A 24,795-nucleotide genomic window follows, 5' to 3' on the forward strand; every position below is an offset into this window, starting at 1 on the left:
GCAAAATCACTAGTCAGGGATATATGAACGAAGAAAAAAAGAGGAAAAAAGAACCAAGATACAAGTAAAAAAAGAAGAAAAAAAAAGACTTACAATCCACATTAACCTGCAAAAAAAAAAAAAAATTCTAAAACATAGCAAGAAATCTAATGATAAGAAAAACAAACAACATTAATAATTAGAACATTCACTACAAGTGAATTTGATATTATAGAATTGTCTGACAATGACCTCAACTTGAATATGTTTATAACGCTCGGAGACAATAAAAAAATCATACTTATAAGAGAGTAAGAAATTATTAAATAAAAACAGAGCTGTGAGATAAAGATAGGTGAATAAAGAACCAATCAGAGATCTTAAAAATGAAAAATATGTTCATTGACATTAAAAATGCAATAGATGGGATAATTTAAGATTGGGCAAAGAATAAGATTTGGCAATTTCAAGAAGAGCATTAGTGAGTTGGTAGGTAATAAGGAATGCATTCAGAAAAAAAATCACAGAAAGTAAAATATAGTTTTAGAAAATGAAAGAGCAATTGAGATATGTAAATTGACTAGGAAACACCAGGATATATCTTATAAGAATCCCTAAAGAAAATGGATGTAATAACAAAGAAACAATAAAGGAAAAGATAATAACTGAGAATTTTCTCTAACACTAGAGTCCCGAGATTAGAAAGTATACCCTGAGTTCATGACTGATAACTCAAAATAAATCCATATCTAGCTACATTTTAGAGAAACTATAAGACATCAAGAATATAGAAAAACTTTTTAAAAGTCACCAGAGGGAAAAAGCAGACCACCTACAAAGAGATGAAAACTAGACTGATAGCAGATTTCTCTTAAGTAATGATAGTCGAAAAATAATTGTGTAAGATTAATTGAGTAATATCCTCAACTGCTGAACAAAAATAGATAAGCTGCTATTTAATATAAAAGATAAAATAAAAACATTTTTAGATATATAAAAAGAGTATACTCCCCAGGGCTCTCTCAAAAGAATTACTGAAAGATGTAATTCAACAAGAAGAAAAATGAACCCAGAAAGGAAGCTGTATCATCCAATAATAATGGTGGACACAGCAATAGCTAAAATATATGAGTAAATATAATTAGGTATTAACTATAAAAATCAATGATAACCACTTTTGCATATGCTTAAAACAAATAGGTAAAACAAATTCCATTCAATAACTATAACAGGTTGATAATCAGTAAGTAGATAAAACATGCAAGGCAGTGTTTTTTACATTAAGGAGAAAGTCAGAAATACTAAAAAGTGGATTTTATTTTTTATTAGAAAAATATAGTTCGGCATACATATAAAAATTTTAATATGAGCACTGAATAAATAGATAAGCCACCTAGAGTTTTCAAGTCAGCAGTAAAATCCATGTCCCAGGTCACAAAAAAAATTAAAAACAACTTTTAATTGAATCCATATAAAATATATCCTCTCATTCTAATGCAATTAAATTCTGAATCAGTAGAGTAACTTTATGTATAGAAAGTAAAAACTACACTTTTAAGTAACTCAAGGGCTAAAAATAAATCAAGCAGACATTACAAAATATTTAAAATTGAACAAACTACATATCAAAACCAAGATATGCAGCTAATGAAAAACTTGGAAGAAAATTTAGAGACTAAAGTTTATCTTTTAAAATAAGAAAAAGCAGTGAAATTAAATGAGTAATATTTGAACTCAGGAATCTAAAAGAAGATGGTCTAAACTATAAGAAAGTAGACTGAAGAAAATAATGTTGATAAAAGCACAAAATAATGATATAGAATACAAAGACACAATAAAGTAGATTAAATCAAAAGACAGGTTTAAAAAAAGTAAATTAAACAGAAAAATTTCTAACATGAGCAATAAAAAGGCTCAGATAAATTAAATTAGGAATAAGAGGGGGATATTAAAGATAAAGTTAAAAATCATAAGACCATTATGAATAATTTTATGCAAATAAGTTTGAAATTGTAGATTAACTGTTAATTGCATATTTTTCTAAAAAAATTTACTAAAATTGACTTAAGGGGGCACCTGGGTGGCACCTGCTTCTCCCTTTGCCTACGTCTCTGCCTCTCTCTCTGTGTCTCTCATGAATAAATACAATCTTTAAAAAAAATTCACTTAAGATGAAATAGAACACTAGAATAAACCAATAACCATGGTAGAAATTGAACTGATAATCAGAAGTCCACCCTACTTTACCTACCCACTTTGGACAGAAAATACTAGGTCCAGATGATTTTTCAGGCAAGTTTAATAAAATTTTCAGAATAGGTAATCCCTATTAATATGACTACTATTTCAGAAATAGGAAAAAAAAGAAAGAAAGAAATGAATGTTGCTCAACTTATTTTATGAGGCTAATATCACCATGACACCAAAACTCTACAATAACAGTTTAAGAAAGGAAAATTAAAGACTGATCTCCCTGTACAAACATATTACATAAAATATCAGCAAATTAAATTCAATAGTGGATTAAAAAAATACACCAGGACCAGTAAAGTTTTTTTTTTCCAGGAATATAAGAAATGTTTAATGTCAGGAAATGTATTAATAGCATATAAAATATCAACATGTTAAGGGGTAATTTTATCATAGTATTGATGCAGAAAATGCATTAGATAAAATTTGACTAGTATTCCTGATTAAAAATGAGTGGCAAACTGTAAATAGATGGTGGAAACTTCCTTAACACAATAAGTTTTGATTTATCAAGATCCTAAGCAAATATCACATTCCCCAAATTACCATTAAAGTAAGAAACAGAACAGTATTCATAATATCATTGCTTTTATTCAACACTATATTGAGGTCTTAGTCACATGATATGACAGGAAAAAGAAATTGACACTTAAGAATTAGAATTTAAGAGAAAAGCTGTCATTATTTACTGATGATATAGATGCCAATGTAAAAAATCTAAGAGAATTTTAAGTTTAGTTATTAGAACTAATAAGAGAGTTCAGCAAAGTTGCTGAATATATACCAATAATGACCAATAAACAATGAAATGGAAAACAGACTCTATACATAATAGAAGAAAAATCTAAGTAATATGAGAAGAAATCTGACATAATTGGTTCTCGCAAGACCTTTACAGTAAAACTTATAAAATATTATTAAAGAACATGAAGGAAGATCTGACTTAGTAGAGGAATATGGTCTGTTAATAGGTAGAAAGACACAATATTATAAAAACGTTAATTCTCCCGCAGGTTGTTCTCTAAAGTTAGTGTTACAAATAAAATTCAGCAAAGGTTTTGCAAAACTTGACCAACTAATCCTAAAATTTATATTGAATAGCAAAAGGCCAAGAGGAGCCAAGAGAATTTTAAAGAACAATGTAGAGAGATTTGCCTTACCAGATAGCAAGAATATTATAAAACTATGATAATTAAGGCACTGTCATGTCAGCACAAGAATAGAGAAATAGTTTACTGGTTGACACAAAGATTCTAAAAAGAGATTTAATGTAGGCAAGAGATGACATTATAAATTAGTGGCTAAGGATGGCTAACTTATTAAATGGTGCTGGGATAATTGGGTTATCCATGGAAAAAGAATAAAATAGGGTACATGTAAGATATAACATACAAAAGTAAATGCTAAGAAACTTAGAGATCGAAACATAAAAGGCCAAACTCTTAAACTGTTAGGAAAAAAATAAAGGAAGGTTGTCATATGGAAGGATTTCTTAAGTGACATACACATCATGGGGTTTGAACTCACTATCCTGAGATCAAAAGAGTTGCATGCTTCACTGACTGAGCCAGTCAGGAGTCCTAGCATAAACTATAAAGGTTAAAATATTAATAACTGCATTAAAATTAGAAAGTTTTAAAAATAAGCTATTACAGACACAGATGAGGAAAATAAGCTTGTAATTTCTATTGCTCAAAGGACGAGAATCCAAAATACTACAACCACAACCAAAACCAAAACCAAAACCTAACTTGGTCCAAATAACAATACCCAAACAAATAACCTAACAGAAAGATGGGTAAAGATGCAAACAGACAACACACACAAGGAAATCCCAATGGCTTATAAGTAAAGCAATTCTTAAATGAGATATTATTTAATAACTATCAAATTGGCAAAAAATTTAAAAGTCTAGCCATCTCAAATGTTGTGAAGTACACGGAGAAGTTTTCACAGATGGCTAATGAGAATATAAATTACTACTACCACTTTGGAGAGAAATTTTACATTCCTAGTGAAATTGAAAATTCATGTTTCTTGTAGTTAGGCAATTCCTCCTCTATGTAAAAATATGTATAAAGATGTTAACTGTAGTATTAGTTGTGATTGGGAAATACTAGAAATAACATCTAACAATGAAAGACTCAACAAATAAATTTTAGTGATACCTACAGTATAATATATATTTTATATAAACCTATACTATGGCTTATGGCTTATGTAAAACTAATGCATAATGGTGGAAGTCACAATAGTTTTGCTCGTTTTTAATCTTTTGTTAAAGCTTTGGAGAGTATCACACACAAGAGGGCACAAGGGACTTTTTTTAGGTACTGTAAATGTTTTGTATTTTGGATTGTGCACTGTCACATGGATATATATACTTACATAAAAGCTCATCAAGCTATAGACAATTTGTGTACATCATTGTACATAGCTTAGAATAATAAAAGACAAAAAAACAGGTTTAGGAATAAGTGTGCCAAATATTTGTTTAATTTGGGTGTGGGTTCTTGTGTGTTCACATTATTCTTGATATTTTGATGTGCTTGAAGTATTTTACTTTAAAATAATTGATAAGACAAAGACCTCTGCTTTTCCTAATTAGAATTAATCAAGGTGAAAGAAAGCACTAGTGTCACCTTTTCACTGTTTCTGACAATAGATCCAGCAAGGAATCAGCAAGCACATCATAGCCAAACATACTTAAAAAGTGTTCATTTTGTCAAAGCAAAAGCAAAATTTTCAATTAATCCCCCGACTATGTGTAGAATCTAGGCTTTTTAAGTGAATGACCAGCAGCATATGTTGTTGATATGATGCTACCAAGGCACAAAGATCATCTAGTCGGGTTTTCAACGGACGAAGTGTCGGGGGGGTGCCTTGCCAAGGACTTTTCTGATATGAATCAACAGGTGGTTTGGCATCAACATTGCTATTTGCTGGTGCATTGAACCTCTGGTTTCAGAAAAGAAAAAAGAGACGATACCTTTTCAATGCTGTATTTCAAGTCGACCATATGGAAAGCAAGGTTTTATTCCAGCCAATTCTCTTTCTCTCAAAGCATGGAGGAAAAGTGCCAGCCACTGCTACTCTCGCCACCAGCCACGGTACAGATGTTTGGAAAATGCAAAAACGGAGAAATGAAACAAAAAGAAAACCCTCAAAAATAAAGTTTTGCATAAATCAAAAATAGAGTATATAATTATCATGGCTGCAAAAAAGGTAAATGCATTTTTTATTTTCCCCTTGTGCTAAACTAAACTAACCAAAACAAACAAAAACATTGATGTTTTTAACTTTAATCAGTGTTTTGTTGAAACTGACAATTAACAAGGACCAACTCAAACATGGCTAAAAGTGGGAATAAAAACCAGATTTCTTTTAATCTGATAAAAGATTTTTTATCTCCAAGAATGTTAGATTATGATCTACTTAAGTGAATACCTATTAAAGGAACAGACCCATTTAAAAATATGTGTTTTCAGGTGCCAAAATGGGAATGGACAAAGTATTTCTTTGAAATCTTATAAGAGAAAAAAATTAGTGGAAATTGTAATGGTTCCTTTCGTGACTCAAATAAAATACAACTTAGAAAGAAATATCTCCAAACTATTCAAATGTATATCCCTAAATTGGCTTAGCCAGGACACAACCCCAATTATTCCAAAAACAAATGCCTTATTAGACTTAAGTATATCAATGCTAATTATTCAAATGAGACTGTTCATTTAAAAGAAAATTTTAGGCCTAGCTCTGTCACAACCTTGTTGTGTATCTTTGTTATGGTATTCAGCATCTTTGGTCTCAGTATCCACATCGCTTAGGCAGGAGTGTGATACAAAGTCATAGCCTATCATTGAGTTCTTTTCCAGCCCTAAAATCCTATGAATCTAATGAGATTACTCTAGCATAAGAATTTGACTTTTCTCTCTTCCTTTCTTTCTTAAAATAAATAGACAATCAAATAAGTAAGTAAATACATATTAAAAACACATACACATACTCTAATCAGCTATCCCTCTGAATAGGAAGAGAGAACATTTTTTATCGTTGGTGCCATTATCTATTCCCTAATGTGTATTTAAAAAGAGAGTTCCCATAAAAAAAAAAAGGTTTTATTTTTTTCCCGAATCAAAAATAGCATATTATTTCTTTGCCATTTAAGTTCTATTAAAAAATAAAACACAAAATCATTGCAGAAATCCTATTAGGAACTTTAAAAAGAAAGAAAAAGTCACTAAAACTCCATTTAAAATTCAAATAGTTCCTTTGCATGTATTCTTTTACAGAAAATACAAGTGTCCCGCCTCAAACTACCTTCACCTCCTTTTCCAGGGGTAATAACTTTAACTGTGGAAAACACAGGACCCTCTCTTATACCCTTCCCACCTGTCTTCTGAAGTAACAAAGCTGAGGTATAGATTGCAGCATGAGATATTTGGGATGGGAGTAGAACATTTCACCTGGGAGACAGTACTATGGTCCGTTTGCCAGATCTCAGAGAAAGGGAAGCCCCGTCGCTACTTTGGCAAGAAATATGGGTTCTCATGGCTGAATGATGATAACCGTTTTTACACAAGACTTTTAAAAATGAAAGCACCTGAGGCAACAGCAGAAAATAAGTCTGAGAATGCAAGTTTTTCCCGTCGATATTTAAAGCAGACAAGACAGTATTGATGCACCTTTAACCAAGGGTCTAAAAAGAAAAAAATACAGGGCACCTGACACCCTGATGAATAAGAGAAGCTCAGCTTTATGAAAAGGCCAAAGTCTGAGGGCGAAACGCCATTGTTTCCAGTGCTGATAGGCCCAAAGCCCCAGCAGAAGCCGAGTACCCAGGCACGACGGGCCAGGCTCCTGTTACAGGCTCTAGCTCAGCTCTGTATGCTGCTAAGCCCAGGGCCCACCGCTCTGCACACTCAAGAACACCGAGGGGGGTCCCCCAGGGCAGGAGGGCTACTGCAACGGCAAGGCAAGAATTGGAAGTTGTGCAGTGTCTGAGCACTCCCTGCTGGCAGCCAAGGTTGGAGGTGAACTGGTGGTGTCTTAGGGCTGCCCAAGGTTTCCGGGAGGAGGCTGAAGGACATACCTGACTTTTCAGGGACAAGAGCCTGGTTCTGACTAGGTCTAGATAGTTCCAGTTGCTATCCTGAAGAAGTAGGAGGCTAGGAGAGAGGCTCCTGATGGGGGGAACTCCAAGAATTGGCAAAAACCATGCTTGAAGCTGGAATACACTTTTCAATAACTTAACTATTCCCAGCTATTAACACTTTATAAAGTTTATACAGGTGCCCCCCCTCCCCCATGTATGGGGAACGGAGGAGGTGCAGTAGGAAATGCATTTCTGTGCAGCTCCTTTATCCCAGCAAGAGCATCCTTGGGACAGTGCAGGGTGTTTGCAACGTTTATGTTTTACCGAGAAATCCTACCCACAACCCGAATGGAATTGCCTGGTGTGTCCCTGACACCGCTGCACCTAAGGACCACCAAGTGGTCCTTGTTTATCTGTACAGCCTAGGGTGACAAAACTGGCCTCTCCCTAGTGCTCTGCTCTGTTAGGGGTTCTTCTGTAGGAGGAGATGAAGGTCAAGATGGCAGCCTGCTAAAAGCAGCAGTATTTCATTTGCAGGGATAACTTGCTTGTCATCAACTTGTTAATGCAATAGTCAAACATTTCTTTGACATGTACAGTATCAGCTAACTTCAGCAGATAAAGGATCTAGAATGGGAAGATGCTGCAGATGCTTTAGCTCCGAGGAAGGCTTAGCAGAGCCAAAACGTCAGCAGGGCCTGTTTGTTCCATCCTTTCCATCGGGCTCTGTGAAAGAAATGTTAGATTACTGCAATGACAAGTTTGTGACAAGCAAGTCATTTGTGCAACTGGTGCGCTCCTGTTTTTATCTGTTTACCATTCAGACTTGTGAATGCCATTTCAAGCACTTACAGGATTTCTGGCTCCCATTAAGGGGAAATGGTTCCTCCATGTTTAGAATTTTCTGCCTCAAAGAGAATTACTAAGCAATTATTTATTCCTGTGGTCAGAGTGTCACACAAAAGCACTCTTGAGTTGTTTAGTTGGACTCTGAATCATGAAATGGAGTCCTGCAGACTGGATAGCTTGGAGCATCAGAAATTTCTCGTCTAGTTTATTGGAATGACTACAAAGCAAGCCTGTGAGAGTCAATAAAATTGTGGCCAGCTTGAAATACCTTGCTCTTTTGCTCTGGGATCATATATCAAGGCCATATGCTTCAAGGCACATAAACTCACTTGTAATGAGTGGATCCTGAGAAGCCAAGGCCTGACTATGTCACAGACACTGACATGTGATCTAACATATGATAGTTTTAGTGACAAGGACTGTTTTAACTGTGGAAGAAGGGAGCTTACGCAGCTTTCTCCCTGTATTCTGTGGGTAATCGGAGGGCCAGTTCAAATCCAGAAAACAGTTTAAGCATGTGGTTAAAAATAATATCATGATATAAAATTTACTGGGGATCATCCTCCCTAGGCTGACTTTTTCTCACTAAATGGAGACCCTGGCAGATTTTAGATCAAGATTTCAAGATTGATTCATTGGATTCCTCATCTGAGATCACGGAGTAGGTTTTGGTGAGTCGTTTTAACCCCCTTGGAAGAGGGTATAAAATAATAATACCTTGTTCACTGGACGTGAATTGGGCTCAGGGTCAATATTATCAGAGATGAAGAATGCCTTCAGAGTTCAAGAACAAGAACTGCATTTCCTGGAAGCCATGTTTCTTTTTTTATGATTTAAAATATTTGCACATTGTTAGCACTGAATTTACATATCACTGCAGGTATACCTTTTAAAGAACACAGAAGCATGAAGTTTTGAAGCAGAGAGATACCACAGTATCTGGGGAAGTAGGTCAAAGCTGAAACAGCGTGGAATGTCAAGGACCAGACAGAAAGCAATGACGTAAAATGAGGCAGAGCTTGGTATGGGTAACCAGAGAATGTTACGGAAATGGATAACAGTCCTCACTGAATAAAAATTTTATTGTCAATAATTATTTGCCAGACATTACATATGTTACACAATTTACATATGTAATACAGTCTTTACGTGAGCTCAGTGGTGTATGCATTACCATTTTTTTTAACATGTGGAAGTTAAAACTTAGAGAAATTTAAATACTTTACCATAAATCTGTTAAAGTAGCAGAGATTTGAAACTAGCTTTCCTCACTCTTGAGCCCTTATACCCTTAACCATGGGAGAACTAAAGTCATTTCCACTACCTTCAGAAGACTTTTCTCTCTCTGGTGTGCTGGAAAACATTTTAATCTGTAAATGCAGATATTCAAGATTTCATATAAAAGGGCCAGTGAGAATATTCTGGCTCTACCTATATTGCCACCTTTCTTAGGCCCCTGGGAAAGCTGAGCCTCGTCAAGATGTCATTCCTTTTGCCCCAGCCTCTCCTACTCGCATACCCTGGGGAAGAGGTGAAAAGTGATTCCAACCTAAATCACGTATCTCTGCTGTGAATGCAGGGTGTTTGGCCGCATCTCCTGTGTCCATGCCAACCCCTTTCTCTCTCTTCATGTGTACGGTCTTTAGTTCCCCTACTCTTTGCTCCCCTGGTACCTCCAGGGAGCCTCCTTTTGTCAGTCTCTGCTCTTCTTTTTAGGTGGGGGGAGGGGCGGACATCTTTCTTACCAGGACAAGGATCACTGAAACAGTGTGAACCTCAAACTTTGCACAGAATGTATCCTTTGTTCAGTCTTCTGCTTTGTTTCTCTTTAATGATAGCTTTGCCACAGGTCCCAATCCAGAGCTATGCAAATCAAACCGGGAAGCAAGACTTGGGGGCAACTGGGTCTTCAAATGAGTATGTGTCCAAGAGGTAGGGGCCTCTGAGGGCGGCGTGTCTTCTGAATATTTTGTGTCTAATAGCTGCTTTCCTTGTAAAAGTGGCAAAGAATAAGCTCAGTGAGATCTGTATTGACACTCCCTGTTCTCTATTAGTGTGTGTTCAGAGGGAGTCACAAGAGCATTTAGCTCACACAAACTGTGTTTTGTTTGTTTTTCATGTTATTTCTACTTTTTTTTTTTTTTTTAGCTTATAGGGATTTCCCCAAGCATAGGATTCTTACTTAAAAGCTACTCAAAAAGACCCCATGCATAATGTAAAACCATAGGATCAGCAATATGTTCAGAAGCCTAAATAACCAGTGGCCCAAGTTTTGACCTAGTAGTGCCTGGGTTTGCTCACAAGTGTTCATTCAGCCTTTGCTGCTACTACCAGGGGCATAGGGCTCTGGGCCTCACTGGCAAACCAATCCTGCTTGGAATGCTTCTTTACAAAATTTGACACCAAATAAGGTTCCTTATGTTGAACCTTAAAGTTGTCTTTCTAAAATTCCCTCCATGACTTCTAGTCTTTTACTCACACCACCTTTCAAGGCTGAGAGCTTTAGAGGATCCATAATCTAATGGCTCATTTAAAGATACCCCTTGTGCATATCATATACCAATACGTGTGTTTAGATAGTCCTGCCTTGTTCCTCCTTCCTCACCCCACAAGAGTTAAATTCCCACTCTATTCCTCTGACAATGCTGGAAGAAATGAGAGTCAGTCATTCTACTAAGTTTTTCATTTCCATTTGGATGTAGACAACATGTGTGGCAAAGCATTCTTAATCTCTTTGATTCTCTGTCCTAATCTGTGGAAAATCTTGCTAGACAACCTCAGGCAGATTTGATGGTTATAGCTATTTATAGGGTAACCATATAATGTATTGTCCAAACCAGGGCATATTTTGTGAAAGGCCCTGTGAATAATTATACCAAGACCATAGGCTAAGCCAGAATTGTCCCAGGCAAATCCATACAGTACCTTGCACATACCTTCACTCCAATACATATCTCTTTGCACCAGAGTTGCCTATTTACCCGTCTGTTTTTCTCACTAGTCTGTGAGCACTCTTTACTGATGGAAACTTATTTACCTAAGTACCTCCAGTTCCTAGATGAGTGCTAGGCAAGTAGGAAGAGCTTAAAGATTTTTTTTTTCCTAATAGAGGATGTCTTTTTCCTAATTGCATTCGGTGGGCCTCTGCTCTTATTTATAGCAAATACCACCAACATTTACTGGCTTCATGTTTTTGGGGATGAATCAAAAAATTAGTACAGTAGGAAGGGAATGGTGTAAGTAAAATGGTAATGGGTTTGACTTTGAGTACTGAAAGCAACAAGCAGAGGGTGAAGTGTTGTAACTTTTCCACTAAAAGTTTCTAACTTTTTACAGAACACTGAACAATATGCTCTGATCCCCTTGTTCACAAGCACATTTTTTTTCAGCAGCCGTACCCACGGTTCCAAGTTTGTAGTAAATCAGTTGTTATAGAAAATAACTGGAACATAGTGTGATGGCTGCATATGTGACCATATGTAACAAAGGATAGCATTTTGTGATCCCTAAGAATTGTCCACTAAAACTTTGGTTGGCACTGCTATTGCTTTCACATTTGCCAAGCACATTTAGAAGTTCCTGTAGCTTCCAGCAGTTTTTTCCTCTAAATAACAGTGACTTCATTTTTTTTTTTAAGATTTTTATTTATTTATTTGAGAGAAAGAGCATGAGAGAGCACAAGTAGGGGGAGGGGCAGAGGGAAAAGCACACTCCCGGCTGAGCAGGGCACCAGATGTGGGACTTGATTCCAGGACCCTGGGATCAGGACCTGAGCTAAAGGCAGATGCTTAACCGATTGAGCCACCCAGGCACTAAGAGTGACTTTAAAAAAGAGAGAGAAGTTGGAGTGCCTGGATGGCTCAGTTGGTTAAGCTTCGGATTCTTGATTTTGGCTCAAGGTCATAATCTTAGGGTCATGAGATCAAGTCCTGCCTCAGGCTCCACACTGGATGTCCATACTGGAGCCTGCTTAAGACTCTCTTTTTCTGAGAGAGAAAGAGAGCGAGAGAGGAGAGAGAGAGAGAGAGAGAGAGAGAGAGAGAGAGAGAGAGAGAGAGAAGAAATTCCTGAAAAATATGAACCACCTAGAGAAATCATTTTTCCCTGATAGAAAGATTGTGAGTCTATCTGGTTTAAGTTAAAGACCTTCACAGAAGACTATCCCACAGCTTCTCTTGCAGTAGTCAGAAGCCTCACTATCAAGAACTTACTTCATTATCAAACCTAAAGATTTTCTGTTGCAGGATAAGTGTTTTTATTACTATGATTTGTCAGCAAAAAAAAAGAAAGTCTCGTTTCTTATTTCCCTTAACTTGCTTAAAAACTGGTATCAGTATCTCAACCTTCCTTTTTCTAAAAAGAGTAAAAAAGTCTCAATGTCTTTGACTTTTCCTTAAAGAACTTTTTTTTTCTCAAAATGTTAAATTTAAATTTTATTGGGAGGGGTTTTATAACTCTTTCTCTCTCGGATGCTCATTCAAATTTTAGTGAATTCAGAACAAGCATGATTAAGTATCTGATCTATGCTCAGAGGAAATAGCAGAGATATCTATATTCTGCATGCTTCTTACACATTTCACTATTACAGCTATTTTTAAATTTCTGTTTTACCTTTCACACTCTTGATTAACTTTCTATGCTCTAGATGCTATTTTGCCCATAGAGCTAGTGATTCTTTATTTTCAGTCCATCAGTGACATTTACCAAACCATCATGGGTAACGGAAAATACAAGACTTACAAGAAGATTCAGAAGAAAAAAAAAAAAAAAGATTCAGAAGAAACAAAGTTATATGCCTTCCCTTGCAAACTCTTTAATTTGTAGAAAAAGACGACAGTCCTGAATAAAGAAAGCAACATGGATATGTATCTTCAGGTATGTGGTGTTGGTTTAGCAGTTATTAACATATGAAAGCTAGTACAGTTATTACGAAATTCTTTTATTTTATTTTATTTATTTATGATAGTCACACACACACACACAGAGAGAGAGAGGCAGAGACACAGGCAGAGGGAGAAGCAGGCTCCATGCACCGGGAGCCTGATGTGGGATTCGATCCTGGGTCTCCAGGATCGCGCCCTGGGCCAAAGGCAGGCGCTAAACCGCTGCGCCACCCAGGGATCCCACGAAATTCTATATATATGTGTGATGAGGGAGTAGTGGAATGAACTGCCACTTGGGAGGTTTGCTTTCCCTCCTGTGAAGAATGCTAAAGTCAACTGTTATTTAGCGACATTCTATTTATTTTCTGTTTTACTGTTTATTTCAAATGATTATCCTCTCTCTGAAGTCTCAAATTATTGCTCTTTGGGCACTGTGCATAAAAGCACTGCACTTTGAAAGCATGCATTCCTTATCCTCAAGATCTAAAATAATGATTTACAACCATTTAGAATCTCTGGTGTCCTGTTGTTAATGTGATTTTGCATCACTTTTCCCTGCTTACTCCTTCTTAAAATATAATTTTAAATTAAAATGAATTTTGTTTTGACATATCAAAATGTTGCTACCAATAATTTAGACCACACTGAGTTTGGTCATATTGGAAACCATGTGTCTAGATAATCAAGGCAATCAAAGACCAGAATCCAGGATGGACATCAATGACATACCATTTCTCCATTTCTCCATATTGACTGGTCTCCTAATAAACATTCTCTGAGAATTCTGAAGTGCTTGGCACCAAAGAAATAGATTAGAAATTTGATTGATTGACTGTCATTTAGAGACAAAATTTAAAGGTCTGCTAGTTAAGTGGAGTGAGATCATAATTCTAGCTTTGCCTGAGTTCAGCAGGACTCTCTTTGGACCAAGAAAGAAAACATATCATCATAACATTGTGCTGGTTATTACCTAGTGTCCTCATATTGTCAGAGGACTGGCAAATCAGTTTAGCAGGGTTTTCCTGGCATATTTCCTTGCATGAAGGTTAGATTCTGCGTCAATAATTTGCAGATAGAAGTATTAAAATGGTTATTTTCAGGTACAGTTTTCCAAATAGTTTCATCTTGGCAGAGAAGAGGCAATGAACGTAGATGTGAAAGTATCATCACCCACCAATTGAGATAGAGAATAACTGCAGCCTTCCTTCCTGGGTGATCAGCCACAGAGCACCATTTATGGCCAAGAGTTTGAATTTCTATGCTGATCTTATTTTTAAATGACATTAAGTATAAATATAGCAATGTTTTTAATAAGCAGCTCATTTATTAAATTTCTAGAGAACCTTCCTCTAAAATACTTAGTTCTATCCTTTTATCCAACCTGTTTTCAATTTTTGACTAGCCACAAGTCTATACTGTATATTTTCTAACAACATAATCTATTCTTACGCCTATTATAATATAATCTATTAATCTAAGCCCTAATCTAGTCTATTCCCAGCATACAATTCTAAGAGATTCACCCACAAAACTGAACACCAAACATTCATTACTGCTGGACATATAGATGGTCATTGGATCCATGACAGCTAGTTAAACAGGTAGCTTCCAAGTCACTATTACATGAGTAGAAACTTGAAAAGTATATATACTTTGTAATTATTGGGGAATAGAGGGATTTGACTATAGAGAAGACTATTGTTTTTTCAAAAGCTCATTTTTTTTCAAAAAGAACAAAGGCAATGGCCCCCATTCTAGTGAATGTACATCAGGAATTCAGTATTCACTTTTTCATTACACTGGATCTGAAGGTGAGTCCTTAAAAGCACTCCTTTAGTAGTAATAATGCTTCTTAGCTGGGGTCCTTTTCAGTGAAAAGTTGCCAAGTAGACTTTTTAGGAAAATTGAGGCTGTAATCATTATATAAATCATTCAATCATTCATAAACTAAAAATAAGAATGACAATTTATTGGCTAAAAATAGAGGGAGACAGATTTCTGAGTAAAGATGTCCCAATGGGGACATAACTAGAACTAGATAGGCCATTTACCTCCTGTGCCATTTGGGTTTGGGGTGGAGGGTCTCTCTTTGAGTGATGTCTATCACCAACACAGTTCATCTCCATGACAATAGTAGGTTTCACTTCGTATTAAAATAGACCTTGTAAACAACTCCTTCAAGTGTTCTGTTGCTTATTAGCCATCTAGTCAGGCAACTATTTGTTTTCTGCCGGAGCAGTCAAGGCTAAAGAGTCAATATCTGTGCCTGCTGGGGTGGGATCAGAGGTATTTCCTCAGCACTTCTGTCCCACTGCCCTCATTTCTGTCATTTCACTCTGATCAGTAGACAAAAGGTACACCAGCAAAGAAAGAGCTGTAGAAGTTGCTAGGATTTCTAAGGAAGAAGAACCCAAATCTTTCCTGCTTCAGGCAAGAGAACATTTTAGTATTAATAAAAAGAGATGGTTAAATTGCAGCCCATCAAATTTCAACTACAGTTCCAAAGTGTGTCTAAAGTGATCCAAAAGAAAACAAAATTCCTTCTGTCCTTAGCTATAAATTCTGCAGGATGATTCTATGTTCTCATCTTTTTTTTTTTTTAATTTTTATTTATTTATGATAGTCACAGAGAGAGAGAGAGGCAGAGACACAGGCAGAGGGAGAAGCAGGCTCCATGCACCGGGAGCCCGACGTGGGATTCGATCCCGGGTCTCCAGGATCGCGCCCTGGGCCAAAGGCAGGCGCCAAACCGCTGCGCCACCCAGGGATCCCCTATGTTCTCATCTTATTCTGGTTTCTTCCTCTGCCCCAGAAAGGATTAGTGTCTAACATTAAACAAACAGTATATAATAAAGAACAGATATAATGTATATTCATAAAATTCTGAATCCAGAGCAAGAGGAGGTTAAGTCCTTAGCCCCGCAGATGAGTCTTGCTGATATTAATAGAGATATTTGTAATTAATTCATAGAAGGTGCTGAAAATGTTCTCTATTGAATCCTGAAATGAAGTTTCGATAGTATAAAAATCTTACTATTAATGCCATATATTCCCCTTCCTCTGTGGGACCACAAAAACAATATAAGTATACACAGGAGCATGTTTATTTATTTCTTCATTAGAATCCCTACATGTTACTATATTCTTTTGTAAATGAATTATGAAGAAAAACACCAAATTCCTTGGTGCCGACCATATTACAATTCCATGGATACCTATGCTTTCGTTTTTCCTGTTCTTTCAATCCTTGTGCTTATTTTTTTCTTTTTTGAATTCAAGACCTGCTCTTATACTGCCAGATGATTTTTGGTGGCTGGAGTCCTTGTGACATTTCTTTGTCCATCCATGCTGTCTAGTTTAATACAACACTCCCAAGACGCCTTCATCCTACCAAAGATGATGATTGATTGGACTTAAACGATGATTTACATATTATGACATAAAATCTGGAGGCAGCATTTATGGCTGATCAAGTGAACTTTTAGCCTTACATATGACTCATAATTATGAGGCAAATAAATATGTGTATTTCCCTTTCTGAAGAATAACTAAAGGCCCTAGAAGTCCTGAGTTTGTGTTCAGTTGTACTGAAACTGCATTAATACTGTTCATTAGGTACTTTTTTTCTCAGTCCTAAGAAGAGCATTTGCCATGGTATATAGCAGATGCTATATGAAAGCAGGAACTCATATGTTAGGACCTGAATTGAAAATCCAGAATGGGAAAGATTCATGAATACAAAGAAGATTGGGTGAATTCATTCAACTTAAGAGTTATTACTGGTCCCATGAGTCCAAGGGAGCAGAAGTTCATAATTATATCCAGGGGAATAGTTCTAAGATAGACTCTTGTATATAAGAACCTGGATTATTTAATCTGAACATGACCTATAGCTTGGAAAATCCTTCTGTTTATCCTAGATTGGGTGCAGATTTCCAAGGTAAGACTGGTCACTGGTCAACTCTCATCTTCCATGTTTCTTTCTTTAAAGTCCAGATTCCTGACATATTCTCATTATAGGATATGGTCAAGATTATACACAGGTTGAGAGCACACAGCATTTTAGTAGCTAAAATGTTGCCATAATAGTGGTCTCTTATGCAAACCTTGAAAGGCCCATATGCTGTTATCTAGAGCAGTTCATGGGAAAGTTGACATAATAATGCTTTATGATTTAATTTATAAATGAGCCATTTCACTGATGAGTAGAAAGAATAACTGAGATATGTTTGAAAATGTAAATTGTTTCTGTTTCAGAGAATAATCTTATCTCTCCTACCTACTAATATTTCTTCTTTATGTAGCTAAATCTCTATTATATGAGGCTCATATATAAACTATGGAGACTTCACCTATAAAGTCTCAACATATATATTTCTACAATGAATTAACAACAACAATTTTGGTCCAAATACAACCTAAGCAAGAAAGAAATACCTAAAGCCATAGCATATAGCTATATCCTATAAAACTCACCAAATCAAGATTGTACAATGATGCCATTTATTTTGGTTTCATAATAGTATGTTTTAGAGATTCCTGTTTTTGTACACAGAGGGAAAATGACATCATATAAATGAAGCACACAAACAGAAAGGTGCAGCAGGCAAATGTAAGTTGCCCGTATACTGTCAACAAAGTCTTGCCAGTTGTAAAAGAAGTTGACATGCTAATATCCATTCATTCGGACTCGTTACTGAGACACCAAGAGAGTGATGGCTGGCAGGCAGTGCATTTAAGTGCGGTTACTGAGGCCCCCAAATATTGACAGAGTGCCAGATTCCAAGAAACTATTGATGTACACAGCCAGCCACAGCTCCAGACACCTCTCAGACAGAGTCTTTAAATGTCACAGATAAATGAATTTTCATGAAACTGGGAGAGAGAAAGGAAGAGCAAGAAGAGAAAAAGAACACAGAATGAGAGGCAGGATAAGAAAAGAGAAAGAAGAAAATCCTTGTGCTTTTCGGGCACGAAAGCATGCGGCATCTCATCTCTAAAGTGCCTTGTAAACGATGGGAGATCAAATCTTCTGAATGCATTCTGTGTTACCAAAGCACTCAAACGCCTTTAATAATTCCATTGTATATTTAAAAAGTTAAGGTGGATACTTGTTTTAGAATAGCTTCAACAAACTATTTCTGAACAAAATAGGATTCAAATACAAATACTGCAAAACTGAATCTTAGAAAAAAATTCAAAATAAAGGAACCGCAGGCACAAATGAACATGAGAAAGTCTCCTAAGCAGTTCTCCATGTATTTTAGAGATTAAAAGTCAAGGTGCCATGAAATCTATTTTTTGCCAAGACACAGACTTGTCCCTCTGAGTCTCCTCTCCAGAGTCCCACTGAAAGCAGTGACACCTAGTGGGTTTATAACAAGATATTAAGGAGCACCTTCCTCCACCTCTTTCTCCCTGCCTCTCCATAGAAAAACACTTGTCAGGGAAGCATATGAGGTAAGTCAGTTACTTGACACATGATTATAGAAATGAGCCATGGTTATAACTAGAACAGCCAAGTGTTCCTCAGAAATCAGGCGAAACACAATATATTTTAAATGTAAATGAAGCTTTTTCATTTTGAAAGTCTTCCATCTGCCGAGGGCACCTTCTCTTGACCTTGATGCACTGTGTCATTAAAAGCAACCACATATTCAAGGTTAGAATACGGCTTGCTTGCGCACTTTCTTTTCCGTGTTAGAGTTGTGCAATCTCCACATTTTACATAGAGCAATCATGCCAATACCCACAAACAAAATTCTTCCTTCTATTCAAAAGCACACAGGTTATTTTTTTTTCAACCTGCTGCAATATGGTTTCAAAAAGCATCAACTGCCTTTCTACTAGCATTACAATAAGTCTTGGTTTACATTATTTTCCTGGCTCTGTCTTGGGTAGCTGGGACCTTAGCAAGTACTTGGAGAATAAAGTTATGTAGCTCATATATTCTAAGGGGTTTTGTTTTTACATCAGCTTTTTAATGATTTCTTAGTAGCTTTCTTTGTTTATGTTGGAGATAATACGAAAGGAATTAGCCTTTCTGCCATGGGAATAAAATTATTTTCTGTTTTTTATTTTTCTTGAGGCATAATTGACATACTTATTATATTAGTTTTAGGTGTGCAAGTTAGTGATTTGACATTTGTATACATTGTGAAATCTTTACCACAGTAAGTCTAGTTACCATCTGCTACTGTAAAAAAGTAATACAATGTTATTGACTATATTCTTTATATGCCATTTAATTTATAACTAGAAGTTTGTACTTGATCTTCACTCATTTTATACCCTCAACCCCTCTCCTCTGGCAACCACAATCTGTGTTCTGTATCTATGAATCTGAGTTTTGTTTAGTTTTGCTTTTTAGATTCTACATAAAAGGAAAAATCATGTGATATTTGTTTTTCTCTGACTTATTTCACTTGGCATAATACCCTCAAGGTCCATCCATATTGTTTCAAATGGTTAGATTTTATTTTCTTAGTATTCCTTCATGTATACACACCATGTCCTTTTTATCCATTCATCTATGGATGGACACAGGTTGCTTCCATATTTGGCTATTGTAAATAATGCTGCAAGAAACAAAATGGTGCGTATATCTTTTTGTTAATGTTTTTGTTTTCTTCAGATAGATACAGCGGATAGAGAGTAGTGAAACTGCTGGATCATATGGTAGTTCTATTTTTAATTTTTTTGAAAAACCTTCATACTGTTTTCCACAGTGGCTACACCAATTTACATTCCCACTAACATTGCATGAAGGTTCCCTTTTATCTATATCCTAGCCAACACTTGTTATTTCTTATCTTTTTTATAATTCTAACAGATGTAAGATGATATCTTGTTTTGATTTGCATCTCTTTGATGATTAATGATGTTGAATATCTTTTCACGCACCTGTTGTCCATCTGAATATATTCTTTAGAAAACATCTATTTAGGTCCTCTGCCTATTTTTAAATTGTATTGTTTATCATACTGTTGTTGAGTTGTATGCATTCTTTATATTATTTTGGATACTAATCCCTTATTGGATATATGATTTTTTTAAAGACTTTATTTATTTATTCATGAGAGACACACACAGAAAGAGAGAGAGAGAGAGAGAGAGAGAGAGGCAGAGACACAGGCAGAGGGAGAAGCAGGCTCCATGCAGGGAGCCTGATGTGGGACTCGATCCTGGGTCTCCAGGATCAGGCCCCGGGCTGAAGGCGGCACTAAACCACTGAGCCACCTGGGTTGCCCTGGATATATGATTTATAAACATCTTCTCCCATTCAGTAAGTTGCCTTTTATTTGTTGATGGTTTCTTTCGCTGTGCAGAAGCTTTTAGTTTGATATAGTTCAATTTTATTTCTTTGCTTTTCGAGTTGGATCCAAAAAACTATCACTAGGGACCAATGTCAAGTAACTTATTACTGCCTATGTTTTCTTCTAGAAATTTTGTTTTCAGGTCTTAAAGTTTTTTAAAAAATTAAAGTTTAAAAGAATTAAAGTTTTTAATCCATTTTGACTTTTGTTTATAATGTAAGGTAATGGTCCAGTTCCATTTGTTTGCATGTAGCTGTCCAGTTTCCCCAACACCATTTATTGAATAGACTATCCTTTCCTCATTGACTATATTCTCTATGCTTTACATTATACCCCCCATGCCATTATAAAAGAGGCATTATTCTTGCCTCCTTTATTGTAAATTAATTAACCATATACATGTGTGTTTATTTCTGAGCTCTCTATTGTGTTTCATTGATCTATGTGTCTGTTTTTATGCCAATATCATATAGCTTTGTAGTATAGTCTGAAAACAGGAAGCATGATACCTCTAGCTTTGTTCTTTTTCAAGATTTTTTTTGTTATTCAGGGTCTTTGGTGGTTCCATATGAATTTTTGAATTATTTGTTCTAATTCTGTGAAAAAATGTCATGGAAATTTTAGTAGGCATTGCACTGAATCTATAGATTGTTTTGGGGAGTAGGTACATTTTAATGACATCAATTTTCTCAATCCACAAGCACAGAATATCTTCCCATATATTTGTGTTTCCTTCAATTTCTTTTATCAGTGTTTTACAGTTTTAATGTATAAGTCTTTCATCTCCTTGGTTAAATTTATTTCGAGGTATTTTATTCTTTTTGATGAGATTTTGAGTAGTATTGTTCTCTTGATTTCAGTTTATGGTAGTTCATTATTAGAGTATAGAAATGCTACAATTTTGTATATTGATTTTGTACACTTCAAACTTACTGAATTCATTCATTTAATAGTTTTTTTAATGTATTTTATTTATCTGTTTTAGAGAAAGAGACTGTGAGCAGGGGGAGGAGCAGAGGGGGAGGGAAAAGGAGAGGGAAAGAATTCCAAGCAGCCTGAGCCATAGCTGTTTTTATTCTTGTTTTTTGGTGGAGTCTTTAGGGTCTTCCATATATAGCATAGAAATTGCGTATAGTGACAATTTTACTTCTTTCTTTCCAAATTGAATACCTTTTATTTCTTTTTATTGCCTAATTTCTCTGGCTGGGACTTGTCATAGTATATTATGCCATAGTATATTCTTGCCTAACTCCTCTGCCTGGGACTTGCCATAGTATATTTAATAAAAATAAGGTGGGGATCCCTGGATGGCTCAGAGGTTTAGTGCCTGCCTTTGGCCTAGGGCGTGGTCCTGGAGATCCGGGATCGAGTCCCACATCGGGCTCCCTTCATGGAGCCTGCTTCTTCCTCTGCCTGTGCCTCTGCCCACCGCCCCCTCTCTCTCTCTCTGTGTCTCCCATGAATAAATAAATAAATAATATTAAAAAATAAAAATAAGGTGAATAGGCATCTTTGTCTTGTTCTTGTTCTTAGAGGAAACATTTTTGTCTTTTTCACATTTTATACCATTAAGTATAATGTTAGTTGTGGGCTTGTCATACAAAGTTTTTATTCTGTTGAGGTATGTCCTGCCTATAACCACTTTGTAGAGAGTTTTTATCACAAATGAATGCTGAATTTTGTTGAATGCAATCTCTGCATGCATTGAGATGATAATATGATTTTTATCCTTCATTTTGTTAATGTGTGTGACATGTTGATTGATTTGTGTGTGTTGAACCATCCTTGCATCCTTGGAATAAACCCCATTTGATCATGATGTATGATACTTTTAATGCACTATTGAATTTGGTTTGCTAATATTTTATTGAGGATTTCTGTATCTATTTTTAATCAGGGATATTGGCCTATAGTTTTCCTTCTCTTCTCTTCTCTTCTCTTCTCTTCTCTTCTCTTCTCTTCTCTTCTCTTCTCTTCTCTTCTCTTCTTCTCTTCTCTTCTCCTCTCTCTTCCCTTCCCTTCCCTTCCCTTCCCTTCCCTTCCCTTCCCTTCCCTTCCCTTCCCTTCCCTTCCCTTCCCTTCCCTTCCCTCTTCCTCTTCCTCCTCCTCCTCCTCCTCCTTCTTCCTCTCCCTCTCTCTGTCTCTCCGTCTCTCTCTCTCTCTCTCTCTCTTTTATATCCCTGTCTGCTTTTGGTTTCAGGGTAAAGCTGGCCTCAAAAAATGAATTTGGAAATGTTCACTCTTACTCTCTTTTGCGGGGGGGGAGAGTTTGAGAAAAATCAGTATTAATTCTTCTTTGAATGTTTTGTAGAATTTACCAGTGAAGTTGTCTGGTCTTGAACTTTTTTTTGCAGGGGAGGCTTTTTATTACCAATTCAATCTCTTTACTAACAATTGGTATATTCGGATTTTCTACTTATGATTCAGTCTGGGAAGACTAAGTTTCTAGGTATTTATCCATTTCCCCTAGGTCATCCAAATTGTTGGCTTATAATTTTTCACAGTAGTCTTATGATCTTCTGTATTTCTGTGGTATCAGTTGTGATGTTTCCTTTTTAACTTCTGATTTTATTTATTTGCACCCTCTCTCTTTTTCTTGGTGAGTCTAGTCAAACCAAAGTGACAAAATTTTATCTTTTCAGAGAACTAGCTCTTAGTTTTGTTAATCTTTTCTATTGTCTTTTTAGTTTTTATTTCATTATTTATGCTCCAATCAATTATTTCCTTCCCTCTACTGGCTCTGGACTTCATTGGTTCTTTTCCTTCCTTCTATTGGCTCTGGACTTCATTGGTTCTTTCACACAATTATGTGAAAATTTTTTAAAAAAATTTTCTTATTTCTGGAAGTAGGATTGTGTTGTCCCCTCCTAGAACCACTTTTGCTACATCCCATAGATCTTAGTATACATATTTCTGTTTTCATTTGTCTCTTGGTATTTTTTGATTTCTCTTTTGATTTCTTCTATGACCTGATAGTTGTTCAGTAATATGTCGTTTAGTCTCCAATTATTTGTAGGTTCTCTAGGTTTCTTGAGTTGATACCATTGTACCCCTAATTTTTTGTGTCCCCAAAATATTTCTGATATGATTTCAATCATCTTTAATTTAATGAGATTTCTTTTGTGGACTAATATATGATCTATCCTGGAGAATGTTCTATGTGCAATTGAGAAGAATGTATATTCTGCTGCTTTTGGATAGAATTTTCTGTATATACCTATTAAGTTAATCTGGTCTAATGTGTTATTTAAGGCTAATATTTCCTTATTGATTTTCTGCCAGGATAATCTATTCATTGATGTAGATGGGGGTGTTAAAGCACACTACTATTATTGTACTACTGAAAAATTCTCTCTTTAGGTCTGTTAACATTTGATTTATATATTTTCGTGCTCCTATGTTGGGTTCATATATATTAACCCAGCTTATAAACCCATTTGCATTATAAGCTGGGTTGACCTTTCATTTATCATTATGTACCACCCTGCCCCTCTTTGTCTTTGATTGCAGTCTTTTTAAAGTCCACCCTGTTTGATATGAGTATAGATATACTAGCTCTCTTTTTATATTTATTTTCATGGCATATCTTTTTCCGCCCTTTCACTTTTAGTCTGTGTGTGTCCTTATACTGAAATGAGTCTCTTGTAAGCAGCACATAGATAGGTCTTATCCTTTTTTTTTTTTTTTTTTTTTAAGATTCATTCATCCACTCTTTCTCTTCTGATTGGAGAATTTAATCCATTTACATTTAAAGTAAATGTAAATTACTGATAGGTATGTACTTATTGCCATTTTGTTAATTGTTTTCTGGTTATTTTAAAGTTTTTCTGTTCCTTTCTTCTTCTCTTGCTCCTTTGTGTTTTGTGTTTTGATGACTGTCTTACTGGTATACTTAGATTCTTTTCTCTTAATCTTTGTGTATCTACTATAAGTCTTTGCTTTGTGGTGACAAAAAAAAATATGTGCAATAGTCTATTTAAAATTGATAATAACTTAAGGTGAAACACATTCTAAAGCTCTATATTTTACTCCCCACCATTACATATTTTTGATGCTACATTTTACATCTTTTTATTTATGTCTCCTCTAACAAATTATTATAGTTCTAATTTTTACTATTTTTTCTTTTAACTTTCATAGTAACTTTCTAAGTGATTAATCTACTACATTACTATATATTTATCTTTCCCATTGAGATTTTTACTTTCATAGATTTTCTTACTATTAATTAGGGTCATTTCTTAAAGTCTCTTTAACTTGCTAGTAAAACTAGTTTAGCAGTGACAGACTCCTTTAGCTTTTGCTTGTCTGAACAACTCTTTATTTCTCTTTTGCATCTGAATGATAGCCATACTGGGTAGATTATTCTTGGTTGGAAATGTTTTCCTTTCAGCACTTTGAGAATATGTCATTTCATCCTCTT

The 24,795-nt window shown here is 35.6% G+C and overlaps 1 protein-coding gene across 36 annotated transcripts in view; it reads right to left on the minus strand.

Annotated features, from left to right (window-relative positions):
- ZBTB20 (zinc finger and BTB domain containing 20) overlaps nucleotides 1–24,795 on the minus strand; it is a 773,610-nt gene that overhangs the window by 249,624 nt on the left and 499,191 nt on the right. For 27 of the 36 annotated variants that reach the window (XR_007407881.1, XM_049105202.1, XM_049105190.1 and 24 more), the window contains one exon: nucleotides 5,219–5,318. The exons of the other annotated variants lie outside the window; for them this stretch is intronic. The gene's annotated coding sequence lies outside the window, so the exon portion shown is untranslated. The remainder of the gene's footprint in view (nucleotides 1–5,218; nucleotides 5,319–24,795) is intronic. 36 annotated transcript variants of the gene reach the window in all.

Source organism: Canis lupus, chromosome 33 (genome assembly GCF_003254725.2).
Source record: "Canis lupus dingo isolate Sandy chromosome 33, ASM325472v2, whole genome shotgun sequence".
Taxonomy (NCBI): Eukaryota; Metazoa; Chordata; class Mammalia; order Carnivora; family Canidae; genus Canis; species Canis lupus.